This window comes from Mus musculus, chromosome 17 (genome assembly GCF_000001635.26).
Source record: "Mus musculus strain C57BL/6J chromosome 17, GRCm38.p6 C57BL/6J".
In the NCBI taxonomy this organism is placed as follows: Eukaryota; Metazoa; Chordata; class Mammalia; order Rodentia; family Muridae; genus Mus; species Mus musculus.
Window position 1 is genome coordinate 52,052,799 of NC_000083.6, and position 18,112 is coordinate 52,070,910.

Sequence of the window (18,112 nt, forward strand, 5' to 3'; positions counted from 1 at the left end):
CTGTCTCCTTGTATTTATTTAGCTCAAATTTTTGACAACAGTTGAGCAGAAGCAGTTCCCAGTGAAGAGAGAAAAAAAAATTGTATTCTAGCTGGATAGACTAGCTGACATTTTGATTTCTTACCATGTTCCTCAAATATTGGCATGTAATGATTTTGGTGTAAATCATATACTTTCATATATACAGATGTTGTGGAGCATTTTATATAAAGTAATAATATTAAATAATTTGATTGAACTAATGGGTACTTGAACTGACAAGTAATGAAATAAGAAACACTAGATCAGACACATTCACCCTTTGTGGAGTTAAATTCTGAAAGAGACCAAGTTACTGTTTTTGCTGATCTTTAGGTGACTTCAATAATAGCTGTAGGCTTGTCTGTCATTACAGTGTAGGGCCAGGGGGAAAGGGAAGGAGTGTGGAAAAAGTGTAACAATTCATGTATGAAGATACCACAGGGAAACACATAGCTTTCTGTGCTAATCTAGTTAATTAAAGCAAACCTTGAGAATTATCTATATTCTCAAGGTATACAAGGTGTATGTGTGTGTGTATATGTATATGTATATGTATATGTATATGTATATGTATATGTATATGTATATGTATATATTTATACCTACCTATAACATAAAATTATTCTTCACCATTTAATAATTCTCCCTCCCCCTCTCTCTCTTGCTCTCTCTAAGGGGGCACCAGGGTCTCTATTGTTTACTGTTATATATGCCAGTTTAGATGACTGCAAGTTTCTAGTGATTCTCCTGTCTCTGCTTCTATTAAGGGGAAAAAAAGATTTTCAATCATCAGTTTAAAAATTATATGGCAACTACTACAAATGTGTAATATCTAATCTCAACTTATAATATTTGCACCTTTTCAAACAATTTTCACTGAATCTTAACCATGCATGTTATAAGTTATGCTCAGAGACTCTTATCTTACCGGTGATTAAATGTCTCTTTCATCATTGTATGGTCTGCACTCCTCTCCCTACCAATGGTTTTAAAAGCTCTTTTTCTTTGAAAAATTTCATACAATGTATTTTAATCATATTCTTTCCCATTCTCCTATTATTCCCCAATACCTCCATCTCCATATTCAACTCCATGTTTTCTTTCTTTTTCTCAAATAAAAAAATCCAATAAAGCCAATAAAACCCCCAAAACAAAACAATTAAACAAACAAACAAACAAACAAAAAAAGAAAGAAAATCAGTAAGACAAAAACTACCAAAACAGAATAAAGTGAAGCAATAACTTCCACCAACCAACCAACCAACCAACCAACAAACCATAGAGTTCGCTTTGTGTAGACCAACTACTCCTGGTTACATAGCCTGCACTGAAGTGATAGAGGGACTGATTTTCCCTCTCCCAGCAAGTATCAGTTGCAAATAGTTTCTCAGTTAGAAGCGAAACTTTTGTTACATCCTTCTCAGTGCTGGAATTTTTGTCTGGTTTGAACTTGGATGGGTCTTGTGCTGTCACAGGCTCTGTGAGTTCATGTGTGTACTGGTCATGTTGTGTCTGGAAAACACCATTTTCTTGGAGTCATCCATCACTAAGGGTTCTAAGTCATTCCTCCTCCTCTTCTGCATAGATCCCTGAGTCTTGAGAGGAGGGGTTGATAAAGACATCATGTTCAGAGCTGCGCCACATTGTCCAGCTGTGAATCTTTGTATTAATTATCATCTACTGCAACAGAAAGCTTCTTTGATGAGGGTTGAACAGTTAGCTGATCTACGAGTAGAACAGAATGCCATTAGTCATCACTTTGTTTAGCAGAGTAATAGAGTACGTTTTCCTCTAGCCCCATGACCTATATAGGAATAAGTTCTTGGCAACTTTAGCTGTGTTATGTATGGGTCTCATGGATTAAGACTAAAATTCAAATTTTTAAAAATTGTCAGTTTCTTCCATTCATGCCACTGGTGCATCAGGACATATTGCAAGTAGGTTTCTGTTGTAGATTTAAGAGTTTGTAGCTAGAAGACGGTGATGATCACCTTTCTCCTCCACTAGTGTACTTTCCAGCATTCTGAGCACTAGTGAGCAAGTGGGAAGCTTCTAGCTGGGCACCAGCTTTATTTTTCTTTGATTGATGACATAAGCAAAGCCCTTCAGCAATAGGGACATATATCAGGATAAAAAAGGAGATTGACATTGGCTAAAGTAGGCCATAGAGCCCCTGACATTCCAGGATGTTATCAAGGTTAATCGTTATACTCTATACTCTGATGAGGTGGCACTAAATGTGCATGAGTATGGGACCATCCACCAGAACATGACAAACCTACTAGTGGTTTTTGAGATTGGATGGTTCAGGTTGGAACTCTGAAACCACAGAATATAAGTAATGGTGTGCTATAAAGTGGCTTTCAAGAAAAGGAAAAAAAAAACCCACCAAACCTTTAACTTGTATTTTATGATGACTTAATGTTTTGGTTTAATTTCTGTTGCTTTCAAAGAAATACCCTGACAAAAAGCAAATTATCAGGGAAAGGATCATTTTAGTTTATGGTTCCAGGTTATAGTTTATCATGGAAGAGAAGTCAAGGCAGGAACTCACAATAGTTAGTCACATCACATCTAGAGTCCAGAGCAGTGCAAAGATGAATCTATCCATGTTTGCTAATCAGCTTACCTTCTCCATACTTATACATTCCAGAACAGAAGCCCAGGGAATAGTGCTACCCACGGTGGGCTGGGTCTTCCTACATCAATTAACATACATCAGATAATTCTCCACAGAAATGTCCACAAACTAACCTGATCTAGACAGTGCCTCTTCCTAGATGATCCTAGATTGTTTAAACTTGACAATTAAAACTCATCATTATAATTTTTGCTATAAATATATCAGGTTAATGTTAACTACTTGTTTTAAGAAATTCTTGAGGTTTTAATAATCACCTCTTCATGCCTCTATGGTGTTTGACTGATTGAGGCTAAGATGCTGTACCATGTTCGCTAAACTTCTAGATCATCCATGAATGGTTCTTTGCATGCAGTGTTTGCTCATCTGCGTTTACTATATGAATGAATGAGATCACCTCAGCTCCTTACACTCTCAAATATGCCAATTAGTAGCACTAGGGGAAGCTGCTGAAGGGACTAACTGTTAGCTGAAAAAACAAAGAAGCAAACAAATGAAAAAAATAAAAACAAAAACAAAAACAAAGACAAAAAATAGTTTGTAAAATGCCAACAAAATCCTGACAGTCACTGGAACACACAGGTTTACTCTTATCTTTTGGAGTCTCCCTCATTTAAAAATTGTCTTCGTATTTTATTTATTTAATTAATTAATTTATTAATTTATTTATGTTTTCAATAATAATTCTTGACAGCAGTTTCCCTTCCCTCCACTACTCCTAGTGTCCTTCCCCCAACCTTTTCTTTTTCCTCAGATACACCCTTGTTTCTTTTCCCTTAAGAAAAGAGCAGGCCTTTTAGGGATATCCACTGAATATGACATAACAAGATACAATAGAACTAGGCACAAATCTTCACATCTCTGTTGGATGAGGCAACCCAATAGAATGAAGACGGCCCCAAGACCAGACGAAAGAGTCAGAGACAGTTCTACTGTTAGTAGTTCTATAAAAACACTAAGTACATACACATACATGAAAAATAAAGAAAAGAATAAAACATAAGGACAACTTAGGTAAATTTGACCTTTTAAGCATTAACCACTCAAGGTACTACTTCCTTTTAAAGAATGATGGTAAAGCAGGAGGTGGCCTGACTGCACCAGCTGATATGGCAGGCGACAGGGCAAGGACTCTGAGCTATTTCTAATACTCTAGGAGTCATGAGATGCTGAGACTGGGAACACTGAAAGCCTTCTCTTGCATTCAAATGAACCCTAGGCCTGACAAAACAAAATATACTTAAAATCTGCCACCGACAGTTTGATTGTTTCCTACAACCATTGGACAATTAAAAGATTGTTTTAAGAAATAAGTTCTTTTCTAGCGTCACCTCCTCGGACCTCCGAGTCCTCTCCTCATCCCAGACCAATGACACCTCATAGAGATTGCCCCCCACATCCCCACAGCCAATCTCCCTTATCACTCTCCTGCTTTCCTATATATGATCTCTCTCCTCTTCTCTCCTCCCCATCCTCTCTCCTACCCAGTTCCCTCCTTCCATATCGATCCCCAATATCTATCTTGTTTCCTCTTCTGAGAAAGATTCAAATATCTTCCCTTGTGCCCTCCTTGTTATTTGGCTTCTTTGGGTCTGTGGATTATAGCATGGCTATCCTGTACTTTATAGCTAATAGCCATTTCTGAGTACATACCATGCAAACCCTTTTGGTCTGTGTTACCTCATTCAATAGTGGCGGATATGGATCCTGAAGTGACTACTTCCTGTAGCCAGGCATGACTCCCAGTAAGGACAGCAGCCCACCCACAAAGTCTTTGATTCAAAATGTGTCCTGCATACAAGATGTGCAGAGACAAAGATAGAGCAGAAACTGAGGGAATGGCCAACCAATGACTGCCCCAAGTTGAGACCCATCCCATGGACAAGAATCAATCCCTGACATTATTAATAATATTCTGTTATGCTTGCAGACAGGAACCTAGCATAATTGTCTTCTGAGAGGTTCAAAACAGCAGCCAATGGAAAGAGATGCAGAGATTTACACCCAAACATTAGATGAAGCTCAAAGAGTCTTATGGAAGAGTTGGGAGAAAGATTAAGGGACCTGAAGAGGACAGAGACTCCACAGGAAGACCAACAGAGTCAACTAACCTGGATCCTTGGGGTTCTGAATTCCCAACCAAAGAGTGAGTATGGGCTAGACATAGGTCCCCCTGCATAGATGTAGTAAATGAGCAGCTTGGTCTACATTAGGGTACCTAACAACCAGAGCAGGGGCTATCTCCAGACCTGTTGCCTGACTGTGGATTCCACACCCCTAAATGTGCAGCCTTGTCTGGCCTCAGTGGGTGATGATGTGCCTAGTCCTGCAGTGACTTGTATGTCTCTCTCTCTCTCTCTCTCTCTCTCTCTCTGTGTGTGTGTGTGTGTGTGTGTGTTTGACATCCAGAGGGGGGCGGGGCTTCCTCTTCTTGGGGGAAGGAGGAATGGGGGAAGGACTTGTGTGAAGGAGAGGAAAAGAAGGGCTGATATTAGGTTGTAAAGGGGATAAATAAATACATTTAAAAATTAAGTTCTTTTATCCAATCTACCCAAAATGGAAAGAAGTGAAAGGTTTATTTCACACCCATACCTTCTTATTAAACTATAGAGCAGAAAAGGCTCTGACTAATAAATTATGTATATTACCATATACAAACATATGTAAAATATCCCAAATTGTTGCACCAGGGAAGTTGCTGAAGGGACTAAATGTTAGTTATAAAAAGTCTTTAAATCTCAACAGAGTGCCTGATGCTCATGGCAGCACGAAAGTTAACTCTTGTCTTTTGGGGTCTCCCACATTATCTTATCTTCTTCTGTTATTGTTATTTCTTAGGTGTTTTTTTTGTTTTCTAATGAGAGAGAAAAACAAAGGGTGTGGATTTGACTGGGTAGGGGAGGATCTGAGAAGAGATGGGGGAGAAGGGAAAACCAAATCAGAACATAGTTTAGGGAAAAAAAAAAGCAACTTTTCAATAAAAAAGAAAAAGGGAATTAGTAAAATAAAGTCTTCTAGCAAGAATGCACTGGATGAATAAGTGAAAGTGAATGAATGAAATTAAGGATGTATAACAGTGCCAGTAAGCACCCAAGTGTTAGTTGTGGACCCCCAACTTGATAATTCACTCTCTGGACACCCAAGTCTTTCTCCCTTCCTCTTTTCTTCCTACCCAGGGAACTGGCAGGGACAATTTTCATGTTTATCAATGATTACACACATGTAGCAACATCTATATATCTCTGAGACTTTAGTATTGTTTTCAGAGATAATCTTAGCCAGTCTCTTAGCAAAGGAACGTATCTGAGTTCAAGCTATTGATGCTAAAGATTGAAATGGACAGTGTGGTTGGAATTCAGGAGAACTGGAGGTCAGACCCCCAGAACCCATCCACACAGATTCAAACAATGTCTTTTGGGTGAGACAAAGAAACAGTTCTTAGATTGGATTTGGATAACAGGGTTGCAACGTCCATCCTTTTTCTAGAGCCAACACCGATCTGATCAGAAATCTAATTTTGCCATCTACCAGGGGTATCCTTAAGCAAATGATCTATTCCATGAGGCAATATCAGTATCAAGGAGTCACTGTAAACCCCAGGGGAAGCCTGTAGCAGTGTCAAGGTAGGTTTTAGCCTTCTTATGATGAATTGCTAAACCCTCACATAACTGACAGGGTACTAGATGGAGAGACAAGTAGTTTTCTTTTTGTCTCGTCTCTCAGTCTCTCTGTTGCTTGCTCTTTCTCTCTCTTGATATAAGATAGGTTGAAAAGTTTCTCCATGTTGTTAATTTTAACTCATCTAATAACTGGTTCTTCACATTAACTATTCATTGGAATCACCCAGAGAGCCTAAAAACAGTGAGTCCTGGATTACAAGCACAGAAACCGGGCTGTAGTTGATCAAGTATATGGGATGGGCACCATACAATGTAGCATGTAGCCCAGGTTTAAAAGAAAACTCTGCTAAAAATGCAACGAGGAAATACATTTACATGATTTCCAGGTATATTATATAGATTAGTTTTGTGTACATCTGCAGGTTTTATTTATTTATTTATTTATTTATTTATTGTTTTAGCAAATGAAGGCACCCAGTTCTTTCTACTGGACTTCAAATATTTTGCTGAAAGGACCCAGATATAGCTGTCTCTTGTGAGACTATGCCGGGGCCTAGCAAACACAGAAGTGGATGCTCACAGTCAGCTATTGGATGGATCACAGGGCCCCCAATCTCGGAGGAGCTAGAGAAAGTACCCAAGGAGCTAAAGGGATCTGCAACCCTATAGGTGGAACAACATTATGAACTAACCAGTACCCTGGAGCTCTTGACTCCAGCTGCATATGTATCAAAAGATGGCCTAGTCGGCCATCACTGGAAAGAGAGGCCCATTGGACTTGCAAACTTTACATGCCCCAGTACAGGGGAAGGCCAGGGCCAAAAGGTGGGAGTGGGTGGGTAGGGGAGGGGGGGTGGGTGGGTATGGGGGACTTTTGGGATAGCATTGGAAATGTAAATGAGGAAGATACCTAATAAAAAATTAAAAAAAATAAAAATAGTCATTAAAATTCTCTCAACATTCCAATCTCACGTGTACTTACATTTTAAAGCTGCTTTCTATTTTTTTTTAAATGATTTCTACCTTCATTGAAAATACAGACTAGCACTGGATTGTTACCACAAAGCCTGAGTATTGCATCAGCTGTCTTCCACAGCTTGACTTCTGCCTCGCCTGTGTGCAAACTCCTACCAAGGAAAGGCTTGTGCGCCTCACCTCATTTGCCACACAACGATGCTTACCTACTTAGGTTAGGGTACCAGAGTTGATGAGAAATTCTTTGGGAAGCCAAGCACAAGTTTTTGCTTTCAACTATTTATAGCAATCAGCTGGCTTTTCCAGTCCCTCATTAGATCAATCATGGCCATTGTCTTACAGTTGAGTGGGAAATCGTTACAGGTGGAAGAAGGCACGATGCCTCTAATTCAGCAGCCCGCCCCCCACCCTTCACAGGAAAGCTGCAAGGAATTACAATCAAACTGAAGACTTGTTAGGGGAATGGGGCTGCTTCCAAGACAGGATTGCTAAAGATGCTCTGGATACGGGGTTGCACATAAAATACAAACCCAGAGTGGAACTAAGAGAGAGCCCTCCTCCCTCCGTAGATAAGATGGGATGCTGCTGTCGTTCAGGCACAAAGTGGCCTGCTGTACTTCAGTCTCAGCTGATAGTCTCACATTTGGCAGGGACTTCCCTATTTTTTCACAGGCCATTTATTTGGGAATGTGTTTTACAGGTGGCCCTGCTGCTGGGTCCAATCCCAGGGCTTATGTGGAGCAGGCCACTGCACATCTTTGTGGCTGAAGAGAGTGTCACTTAATATGGCTACCATTGGCCAATATTTGGGAAATTCTCTCTCTCTCTCTCTTTTTTGTCTCTGCACTTCTCCCTGGCCTGTTGAGAAATCATAGTTCAAATGCCAGCTGAACCCGTCACGAAGGGGTAGGCAAGAGGGTGATTGCTGAAGTTTCCATTTCTGCTTGGGTTCATATATGGTCTCTGGGGGTGACCCTAGGAGCAGGTGGGATTTATTTGTCCCCACTTCCCTTCATTAAAACCTGTCTTGGAAAAGAGTCTATTTGAAGGAGTTATTGAAAGTGGTAGATATTTTCTGCCCACTGGCAGAGGGAGAAGCGATGCACACGTCTGAATAAATAACTGAAAATGGCTTCTCACTGTTCAGGAAGTACAATCAATTTGAAATTAGGATTATGGAAACATCTGCGAAAATTCAAGTGTCATCTCAATTTGGGCTCATTCAGATCCTGTATTTTTCAACTTCCCAAGCAGTGCATTTAAAATCTAATCCTAATTAACACACATAGTTTAATTATAGCCAACAAAATATTCTACAAAAATTGTGTGTGCTGGTTGGGGGGATGGGAGGGGAGGGAGGAGGCGAGGGGGAAAGCCAGACAAGTGTTCCCTGATTGTAAAAATTCTTGTTTGGTTAATAATATAAATCCTCAAGATTTTAAACACACATCCAAGTTTGCTTCTCTTGAATCCAAGTTAAGGAAAGAAAGGAAGGAAGGGAGGAAAGAAGGAAGGGAGAGAGGGAAGGAAGGAGGGAGGGGAGGAAGGAAGGAAGAAAGAAGGAAGACAGAAGGAAAGAAGGAAGAAAGGAAGACAGAAGGAAGGAAGGAGGGAAGGAAGGAAGGAGGGAAGGAAGGAAGGAAGGAAGGAAGGAAGAAAGAAAGAAAGAAAGAAAGAAAGAAAGAAAGAAAGAAAGGACACAGAAGGAAAGAAGGAAGGAGGGAGGGTAGGAAGGAAGGAAGACAGAAGGAAGGAAGGAGGGAGGGAGGAGAGGAAGAAGGAAGAAAGGAGGGAAGGAAGGAAGGAGGGAAGAAAGGAAGGAGGGAAGGAAGAAAGGTCGACAAAAGGAAGAGAGGAACCAAGGTAGGAAGGAAGGGAGGAAAAATAAGCAGAAGCATAGAGCTTGCCTCAATCTTGGTATTATTTTTCACTTCCTTCCCATTTCTTGCTAACCTGGACAGAACAAAAACCTTATTAATTTGGTTCATAGATCCTCTTCTGTGAAGACCCTTGTTGCTTTGCTTATTTTCTTTCTCTGATCAGAAGATAAACCTTTATGACTGTGTATGCGTCCAAAGGAAGAAATAAATCTACTTTTCACGAAGCAAACTTTATGATGTGTTGTTTAGTGGTGAGCGGCCCCTCTAAGGATTTGAGGGCTTAGCTGAGCAGCGTGGCAACGCGGCTGCGAGCTTTATTGGAGCTTCACCCTAATCAGCGAAAACCACGGCAATCAACCATCTTGTAGAATTACCAGAGCTCCCCCCCACCCCCCAGCCCAAGCTTGGAGGAAGTGGGATGTGCAAAGGGAGTGTCAATTTGAAAGAAAACAAACTGAAAGTCACACAAGGAAGAGAGGGAGGGAAAACCACCTTGGAACTCCACACAATTTTAACTAAAATTGACTTTGAGAGAGATCTCAAAAATTCAATTTGGCTTCCTCTCTGTCACTTCTGTATCATCTCAGCTGTAATAGATGTAAGGGGAAGTACGATTTTGCTTCTCTTCCTTTGCATCTTGTTTCTTTGTTACTTAAACACAGAGAACTGACTTTTAAGTCCTCTTTGCTCAGGGGCTCTCAACCTTCCTGATGCTGTGACCGTTTCATCTGGTTCCTCATGACGTGATGATCAACAGCTATAAAATTAGTTTCATTGCTACTTCATTACTGTAAATTTGCTACTGTTGTGAGCTGCAATGTAAATGTCCGTGTTTCTGGATGGTTTTAGGGGATGCTTGTGAAAGGTCTTAGTGGTTTCTTTGCATCGTTACTGTGAGCGATGGGAGAGCTCACAGTATCAGTGTTGGCCTCTCCGTGTCACTGTGGAATCTGGCGCTATGAAATCAGACTCAATTTATTAGGATAATTGAAAGTTTTGAGGAGAGTAGTTTTCCCCTTCTTGGATTAATACAACTGTGGTTTCAGGGTTAATACAACTTAGAGGCTGAGAAGTGTTGACACATTTTATTATCTTTGCCCTGGCTTTGATTATGATTGCAATTCCATTCCTTTGAAGACCATGTTTTAGAGAACCCTATAGCAATGGAGCTCTTTTCAACAGTCCAGGAGGAATGAGGAAATAACAGAGAATGGGCTTTATTTTGGGGGATGCATTTCTCGGCAGAGAGTAGGGAGCTTCAAACCCCTAACCCCACAGGAATATAAGGACTAGTCTTGAAATGATAGCTGTGCAATAAATTTTCATCAATCCCTACCTAGTGCACAGAAGACCTGATGTATCATTCTTACTTCCTCTTTCTTCTCTGACCCCCTTCGCTCTGCTGTGTAGCAGCAGCGTATCCTCCAGTACCACAAGGGAAGAGACCATTTCTTTCCAGAGCTGTCAAAATGCTTAGCCTACCGTCAGGTACAACTAGAGAGGGAAGAACAGGAACTGACCTGCAGAGTAGATTCAATTTACTGCTTTCAATGAGGACATTAGAGACATGATTTTTTTTTTTTGAAGGAGAAGTTGGGGATAAAATATTTACTGAATGAGGCATCCTGATATCTTATTGGAAAAGATCCTAAGTTCTCACTTGAAAAAAAACAAAAACAAAAAACAACATTGTAGAGTAGTCGTGGTCAAGGAAAGACTCAAGATCAGAAAAACTGCAGGGAATTCAGAAGTCAATCAGACTTTGGTGTGGGACCACTGGATCCTGTGACTCCCTATCCGTTGATAGCGCTGCTATGCATTAAGCCCTTGGTCCTGCCTCTGTGGCAGAGATGTAGAGTGCCAGTAATAATCAAATGAGATAAATAATGCTCATAGATTTCTTCTCAAATTGCATGGAAATTAGTTGAGGATCACAAATTCAAGCGATTATTATTAGCCATGGATATTTTTATTTTTATAAAACACCATTTCAAGGTTTGAAGAGAAAAATACAAATAGTTAAACTGTCCTGAACACCACGGGCTGAAACACCCCCAGACTCTCTCATCTTCTAGATTTTGTGTGTATGGAGTTGTATGCATTCTATGAAGGGCTGGCCTTGTTTACTGGTACATCATGGAAGCTGCTGATTTAGAAAAAGGACCAGGCTGGCAGTAACTCTTGATTCCCCTGCCTCAGATCCCAAGTGCTAAGATTACAGACATCCACCACCACTTCTGGCTTTCAAATACACTTATCCAAGTATAACCGCCGATTTAACAGGTATTCTGGTACTGTGCTGATCAAAAAGGAATTATTTTTAAAAATGCACAAAAGAATTAATACCAGTCTCATTTAGTATTGAGAAGCCATCCATTTGCTGCTCTTTCCATTGTTGGGCCCAAACTAACTCGGAGAACAAGTTAAATGAGTGACTTATTCGGCTCAGAGTTTCGGAGGGCTCAGTCGTTGGTCACTTGGCCCGGTGTTCTTGGAGGACAGTGGCCTGTGAACTTCTTACCTTGGAGTAAACAGAAGGCAGAGAGACTGAAAGAGTTTAGAAGCAAGGTACCTCTAGGAGCCAGCTTCTTTCAACCTTGTTCTCTAGCTGGGTTTCATCTCCTAAGGTTTTCAAAATCCTCTAAAATAGTCTCTGCAGCTAGAGCCCTAGCACTCAGCACACAAGCCCGTGGGAGACATTTCGTACCAAACCACAACATTAAAGAATATATTTTCAACTGTAAACGTTGTACAGCGCAGACACACCTATGATACCAGGTCATGAGAAAGCATTTTCTTGCTAGAGACAGCCTTCAAACAGTCAGTGATAATCTTGCTATTGACACATTTACTAGGGGTAGTAGGTGGGGTGAAGAGAGCTGATCAGAGATTACGAGCATCAGTAGGTTATGTGACTCAGAAAGTAATGATAACATATAAGAGACAGATGTGTGACAGGAGATAAGGAGAGGTGTGGAGGTGAGTGTGGGAGGTTTGGAACTTTCAATAACACTTTTGTATCTGGTGGGGGAGCTCTCAACAGAGACTTCAAAGCAGCACTAGATGTCTAATGTTTTCATGTTCAATCCAAAATGTCATTACAAGGTCATTTGGAGACAGAACATGGGATGTGGATTTGGCAAGCCACTTAGGATAGATCCACCCTTGTGGCTGTCTGCTTTATGATTCTGCACATCCCATCTGTGGTGTAACACTGCCACCAGCTTTGTTCTTTGGCCATCGCTGATTAATACAAGGACAGAAATGCCTGATGCAGCTGGAGAAAGAGACTCTCTTTCCAGGAAATTTGGAACACGAGCTGAGATACTTAGAGGCAGGATGTTCTGGAGGTCTCTCTTCATTATCGACCTTTCATGGATTCTTCTGTATCAAGGGCTTTTTCAGCCATTGCTCAGTTCTCGGGGATACCTAGCATTTTCCCCAACAAATGGCATTTCTCCTCTTTCACATTAGTTAATTGAACATGTACTTACCACTTAATGGGCTTTCCATCAATTATCCACCTTACTCTTTTCTACAAACATATTGGTTGAACCAGCATGCAAGGTCCCACAAGGTCAAGAGGATTGCTCAGTGGCATGCAGATAAGTTATCGTCTGCAGAAGCTGGCCATGATTTATTTAAAGAACAAACAATTTGTGTCTGCCTTGTTCAATTCCCAAGCTCAGAGAATATAAAGTAGTGAGCAATGATTACTCAGGCTCTGAAGTTGGAATTATGTTTCTTCTGTGTACGTATGGTACCAACCCCATTTAAAGTGCTAAGTGTTTAGTTTCCTCATCTGATGAAATGAAGACAACATAGGGTTTTGAAAAGAAAACAAAGTACCCTCACCCTCACATCAGTTATCCTATGTAGTTACCTTAATGTGGGACATTTTCAGAAGTTAGTATATGCTGGCGATTTTACTGTTGGTTCAATGTTGTAGTGAGGTAGCCAGGAACCAAGCAGGATGGGCATTACCTTTTCCACTTAGAAACTTCAGAATTGAAAGCTCGAAAAGATGAGGTGACTTAGCCAAGCCTATGTTAAGAATGCTAATGTTAAGGTGATAGTTCAGTCTTTTGAAGTCACTCATGGGTATTCATTAAATGCTTTCAGTGTGCTCTACCTTAGGAAAGCAGGTTCCTTATGCATACCTTTTATAGCCTAATATAGAGTTCATGTATAAATCAGCTTTTCTGTTACTGTGACAAAAGACCTGAGGCAACAATATCGAGGAGCAAACAATATTTTGGGCTCACAGTTTCTAAGCTCTTAAGTTATTCAGTCTTAGACCCATCACTTTGGGACTGAGATAAAGTTGAACATTATAATAGGAGTGGGTGGTACATAATGCTGTTCACTCTATGGTGCCCAGAAGCAGAGTGAGAAGGGTCGGGGCGTGGTGGTGCACGCCTTTAATCCTAGCACTCGGAAGGCAGAGGCAGGTGGATTTCTGAGTTCAAGGCCAGCCTGGTCTACAAAGTGAGTTCTAGGACTGCCAGGGCTATACAGAGAAACACTGTCTCAAAAAACCAAAGAGGAGAGAGAGAGAGAGAGAGAGAGAGAGAGAGAGAGAGAGAGAGAGAGAGAGAGAGAGAGAGAGAAGGGTCTAGGGACCTCTTAGCTACTAAACTCAGCAACTGCCTTGCCCTTTAATGAAGTTATCATCCTCATGATTCAGTCAGCTTCCTAACAAGACCAGCAACCAGGGACCAGTCCTTCATTAAACGAGTCCTTTGGGCAGAGATTTCACACCCAACCTGAACATTCAACTCACTACCAACATTGTACAGATTCAATTTCTTGCCTTAGTAAAATGAAGTTTTATTGGACCGTAGTCAAGTTCCTTCATCTGACTCATTTCTACTAAGATGGTAGGTTCTGAGTGGTTACTACAGAGAAAAATGGTCCCAAAGGCCTAAAAACATTTATATATGTTCCTTTATATGAATTGTGCCATACAATGCCAGAATAGATCTGTGAGTTGTTGACCTAGAGATGTTTTTAAAGGACTAATTGGAATGGGAAAGAAAGCAAGGAAGGAAGGAAGGAAGGAAGGAAGGAAGGAAGGAAGGAAGGAAGGAAAGAAGGAAGGAAGGAAGGAACAGCCCTTTGCGTGATATGAACAAGTTCTGGTGCTTTTTAGCTTCCGTTAACTTCCCATTGAGAAATTTTCCCACTTCCTAAGAGAAGGATGCTCTCTTTGCAATGATAGAAGTTGGAAAGTGGTTTCTGATGTCTCTACGTTTCTTTTGTATTGTTCTTCCCAGTTAACCTCAGGTTACCCTTCTCTGTCACTCTAGGTACAGTCTTTGCTTTTTAGCTAGTGAAAGGAAATGAGATGTCCTGTTGCTTAATAAGGACTAAATTGCAAAGCTGCTCGACAGTCGTACTCTTCAGCCATGATGCCCAGAAACCTCTCCTCCTACCCACTTTTAAGGAACAATAAAATGAATCATACCCACATGTGCTTGAAACATGCAATAATTAAATCATGCCAGCTTCCCGTCTTCAGACTTTTGTGTGTGTTTATGTACATAGTTTAGTATAATCTGTTAACTGCTTTAACCTTTCTACTGAAAATATACACCCTGAGAGATGTTTCAGATTTTTTTTTAATTTTCTAAAAGAAATGGAAAAATTTCAACAAAGAATGACTGAGTACAACAAGCAATGTATTACTTGAGAAAGTCCCTACTCTTTCTGGTAGGGGACTAGAGGAGGCCCTTGCAACAGCCCTTCAAACTGATTGCCAGCCTTTAGATTTCTGGCTGAACTCTGACAAGTCTGCTAATGAAAGAGTACAGAAGAAAAAGCCTCATAGACAGACTGTCTGTCTGAACACATACAATGCAGATGTCTGAGTTTGAAGATATCTTTGGACTTACTTTCTGTATGAGCAGTCGCTTGGGCAGATGCTATGAAGAAGGGTTGTAAATATTGCTGCTTAGAACAGTTAAAGCTGAGCTGAGCGTGGTGATGCCTGCCTGTTATCTCAGCCCTCACAGAGACATGGGGGCTGAGGTTAGAAGATCAAGGGTTCAAGGCTTGAGCTATATAGCAAGTCTCTTTCTCAAAACCACAAGAAAACAGGGGAAGGGGGGAGGAGACAACAGAGAGAGGGATGGAGAGAGAGGCAGGCTGGAATTAAAGTTACCCTAAGGAGAGCTCTGGAGTCAATGGAACACAGCATTCAGTTTTGGACCCCATCCCCTGGGTTCTATCTGCTGGTTCACTCTATGTGAGGTGTTGGGGTAGGTGCTACTTTTGAAACTGATGTTTATGTTTTCCACTATATTGTAGAAAGGACCAATCCAAACACTGAGCTTATGCAGAATTGCATTTAAGGGTATTGAAGATGGGGAGGTTCAGTCTAGCACAGATGAACCAAGAGGAATTTAAATGAGAACTACAACAGGCAACACTCTAGTTAGCAGGTTGTCATGCATTCAACCAGTTAATAGGGAAAGGGATGGAAGGTGGAGAACGATGTAGAGATTTAAGGTATTTTTAGGACTACTTGGACTCTAAACTCAAACTAGAACTGTAGTAAAGACACTGCAGGTGTACAGGTTGTCACATGAAGCCTTACCTATAACAACTCGAAGGTCTGAAATCTCCACAATCCAATTGTGAGAGCAGAATGGGTTTGTTTTATTAGTTCTCTTGGCCCTACTCCTCACTGGTCTTGGGACTTGATCCTAAAACTTGGAAAAGACCTGGTCCACACTGACTAGATGCAACAAAGCTTAGCAAAGACCTCGGAACCCATGGGTAGGGGGCCAAGCCATCTGGAAGAAAGCAAAAGTCTATGTGGGAGTGATTTGCACAGAAGTATGCATATGTGCCTCTCCCCCAGAGATCCTAGCATCCTGCTTATTCTTCTGTGTTGCTTTTTAACTCAGTAACCAAGCAAGTGGATTTGGGACTCCGCTCTTTTTTGAAGAAAGAAGTTCAGGCACTTCTCCAGTATAGCTCTGGATGTGGGGCAGGTACAGGGGAAGGCGGCTGCTTTAGCACTTGCCTCCAACACTGCTTCAACACAGCTCTCAATGCCACAGACTTCCCAGGTCCATCGCTCTCCCACACTCAGCCTTCTTGTGTGTTTGGCCCTAATATGGACCCAAACCCTATCTCTTTCACCAATGCTCCAGTGATGTTCCTCTGTGCTTTCCCACTGTTCTGAAGGGGCCTGGGGAGGGGTGCGCACATGCATGCTTGTGTGTTAGGGATAGAAGGACCCTTCACACAGGGAAGCACGCATTCCTTCCCCAGATCCATTGCATTTGGAGGCTGATCTATATTACTGAGTTCCTGCTACTGCCTCCCAGTTTCCCCTTCCTTCTTTCATCAAAGGTCCTTCCTCCCTTCCCCATCTTTCTCTCTTCACCACAGTTGTTTTCTGTTATTCAAGTTACTCTCCCTCTCCCTCTCCCCCTCCCCCTCCTCCCCTCCTCTTCTTCCTTCTTTCTTTCTTTCTTTCTTTCTTTCTTTCTTTCTTTCTTTCTTTCTTTCTTCTTCTTCTTCTTCTTCTTCTTCTTCTTCTTCTTCTTCTTCTTCTTCTCCTTCTCCTCCTCCTCCTCCTCCTCCTTCTTCTTCTTCTTCTTCTCCTTCTCCTCTTCCTCCTCCTCCTCCTCCTCCTCCTCCTCCTCCTCCTTCTTCTTCTTCTTCTTCTTCTCCTCCTTCTCCTCTTCCTCCTCCTCCTCCTCCTTCTCCTCCTCCTTCTCCTTCTTCTTCTTCTTCTTCTTCTTTCTTTCTCTTCCTCTCCTTCTCCTCCTCCTCCTCCTCCTCCTCCTCCTCCGCCTCCTCCTCCTTCTTCTTCTTCTTCTTTTCCTTCTTCTTCTTCTTCTTCTTCTTCTTCTTCTTCTTCTTTTCCTCCTCCTCTTCCCCCTCCTCCTCCCTCTCTTCCTCCTCCTCCTCTTCTTCCTCCTCCTCCTCCTCTTTCTTTCTTTCTTTCTTTCTTTCTTTCTTCTTCTTCTTCTTCTTCTTCTTTTCTCTCTCTCTCTCTCTCTCTCTCTCTCTCTCTCTCTCTCTCTCTCTCTCTCTCTCTCTGCCTTTTCTCAGCCAAAGGTAGGAAGTACTCACTAACAAAGAAAACTTATAGTATACCCATGCACAGGGAAAAAAACATTTAGTCTAATATTAATCCTGAAGTTATTTCTGAGAATAACTCTCAGTGGACAGCTAGAATACAATGTAATAAATGTGACTTTCTCCCCACTAGGCATCAGATCAGAAAGGTGATTCTGATTGGAAGGCTAGGGAGCCAGGCTTCTTTTCCAAGATTGTATTATTATTTTTTAAGTGTGTGTGTGTGTGTGTGTGTGTGTGTGTGTGTGTGTGAATGTATATACACTTGTGAGTGTAGGTCTAAGGAGAGGCTAGAAGATAGCATTAGGTCCCCTGGAACTGGAATTTAAGTGGTTGTGAGCCAGCCCCAGAGGTGCTGAGAACTGATTTAGAGTCTTTTGCAAGAGCATAAGCGCTTCTAACCATTGAGTCATCTCTCCAGTCCTAAGATCTGGACCTTAGGATTCTCATGCAGACTCAGTGCCTAATAAGTGTAATGGTGTCTTTCCTGAATCACCCTTGGCTTCTCATTAGTATTTCTGTATATCATATCTGGGGATTCATTAGGGTTCTAGACTTGACTCTCAAGGACTCCCAGCTCCACTCAGTTGCAAAGGCATGCTTCCTGCAGAGCTCTCTCCCTGACACTGGGGAAATTTGGGTCTTCCCTGGTTTCAGTAAGAAATATATCAGTATACTACAGAAATGCTGTTTCCTGCACATGATCCCTGAAGAGAATTACTATGCTGGACCATTTTATTCTGCTCTTGCCATTCTGCAATTGTTCCCATCTTTATTCCAAGGGACACAATATTAAGGCAGTGAAGGAAGCTGATTTCGTCATGGTAACTGCCCTCCTCTCTCCCTCTTTCTGATTCCTTTCCCTCCCCTACTCTCCA